Below are 2535 nucleotides of genomic sequence, written 5' to 3'. Positions count from 1 at the left end.
CATTTACATGCAACTAAAGATTGATTACTGTAGGAAAATATTAAGTAACTCTTACTAAACGTAATTATAAAGTTTCTTACTGTAATATGTAGTAATGTTTAGTTATTGTAATTAGGTCATAGACATAGCTTATTTAGTAAAAACAGGAAATGATTACCAATATGAACTTGTATTAATCTATTATTTGACTTTAATTTATTGATTTAGTTATACTGAACTCTTAACCCAATACATCTCAGTACCAAATTTGTTGAAATGAATACAAACAACCATATACACTCACAATCACACCTAGGGATAATTTATATCCCTAGTGTATGCACTCAATTCAATTAACCTACCATGCATGTTTTTGGAGGGAAAGTGGGAGGAAACCGATGAAGCATGGGGAGAACATGCAAACTCCGCCCATAAGGCCGAAGCCCGGACTCGATCTCGCATCCTCTGCCATGGGAGTCGAACATGACAACCAGACAACCATCGTGCCGCCTCTAATAAACCAATGACAGATCATGTTAAAGAAAGCCTTTTTTTTTTTTGTTCTGGAAAAAACAAAACAGTCACTCTGCAATAGAGACTCAAATTACAAAATAAAACACAAATAACTTACCCAGAATTTAGGTTTCATTTACCGTAGTAAACAAATTGAAATGAAAAATTCTAAAGGTTAAATGTTAAGTTTTAAGTAAGACACTATATAAGTTGGGAACTGTATAATACACACAAGTCAAAGTTCTACGTTTCCTGGATGGCATTAAGCAGGAAAAATAATTTAATAATAATTAAATTAATTAAAAGCACACTAATATATTACATTAGTGTACATACTGTAATTAGTGAACAAAATGCATTATAATGTACGTTAAACATTTAAACATGTCAAATTATAGAAATTTCTCTCTCTCTCTCTCTCTCTCTCTCTCTCTCTCTCGCAGTTCTAAAATTAATCACATGTACTGAGTAAATCTTAATTAATAATTTAATTAAAAATGTATCTCAACATTTGCTGTAAAAAAATTACACGGAAAAAAAACTGGTGGCAATATTAAATTACACACTCTAATCACAGCTTCACAATATCTGCCTCTGATACTACACCAGATGCCGGTGAATTGGTCCACTTCCCATATTGGTAGCGTACAAAGAGGACAGCAAGCCAGCAAAAAAAAAAAGAAGCTTGTTTGCAAAATTATCAATTGTTCAGTCTGATATTAAACACTCTCTTAACTTTATAAACAAATAAGGCCCATATTATGCCACCTTAAATTAATGTAGTGCCACACATCTGACAATTAATAATTTGTTACACAAGTTAAATAATTCATGGAAGACACAGAAATGACACAATACAATTTATTCATTACAAATAATTTGTCTTTTCTCATGTATTAATGTTATATGTGGCATATATATTGGGCAGATGGCATGAACCTGTTTATCTACTTTGTGATTTTTTTTTTTTAATGGTGTCATGACATTTCCTCCCCTAATGTATTTTGCTGTATGTGCCTTGCCTCAATAAAGGAAATCAGTGACTATAAAACAAGAAAAGAAACTTCCAACTACCATGAGGACAAAGCAGGAAAATTGCATTTCTATTGTGATTAGTGTTTTGTTGTTGACTTTAATGGAGGCCTGCATCAGTCTTGAAAGTTTAAGTTTAACTTATCTAAATGCCAGACTATTCAAAAGGAGTGATCTTAAAGGAGTAGTCTACTGAAATAATACTGTAAGGCCTTCTGTGTGTAAATTTAAACTCATGAATCAAACCTCCATTCAGCGATACGGTCAGAAGATGACCTCCACTGGTCAAATAAGCAATTACAGGCTTTGCATTTCCTTGGATGGAGAAGTTTGTTTCTTATTAGAAAATTAGGTTCGCTTTTTTTGCCAACCAGCAATCAGATGACGATAGTTGACAGACGTATTTAATAATCAGCTATATTTAAATCATAGTAGAAGTAATCAAGCAGATGAATATGTGCATTACAGTGATTTTACGCTCACCAAAACTGCTGGAAACCTGTAAGAGTATACTGCTACTATTGCACAATTGCACTACGTACACTACTACTAGATATTCCAATATTCAGATACACTTGTTTAGTTCCGCAGTATCTCCAACCATCCAATCAAATGGCACGCGATAGTGCTGATGTGTATGCTTTGATGTTTTTCTGACCTGAAAATTCAATGCTAGTCATGATTTTACTAAACATTAACATGACATAACTGTCTGAAAATCATTTGTAACCGCGCCACCCAGTCAAAGTTCGCCTCATACGTATACACAATTTCTGAATACATACTGCCGTTTCTTTTGTGAGTAAGAGAACTTGTATTCTTGTGTTTGTTAAGAGTGGGCCTAACCAGCTGAAGTTGCTGAACATTTATTCAGGTGGGCAGTACTGTGTGAATGGATATATTCAGGTAATTTGCACACATGAAGCTGATTGATATTTATTTTGTTGGCAGTAAGTGAGTGCTATTGTTATTAATTAATGCTTAATATTCTTACTTGACACTGGGTGGCGG

This window comes from Vanacampus margaritifer, chromosome 6, assembly GCF_051991255.1.
Source record: "Vanacampus margaritifer isolate UIUO_Vmar chromosome 6, RoL_Vmar_1.0, whole genome shotgun sequence".
Classification (NCBI taxonomy): domain Eukaryota; kingdom Metazoa; phylum Chordata; class Actinopteri; order Syngnathiformes; family Syngnathidae; genus Vanacampus; species Vanacampus margaritifer.
This window is presented reverse-complemented; position numbering follows the sequence as displayed.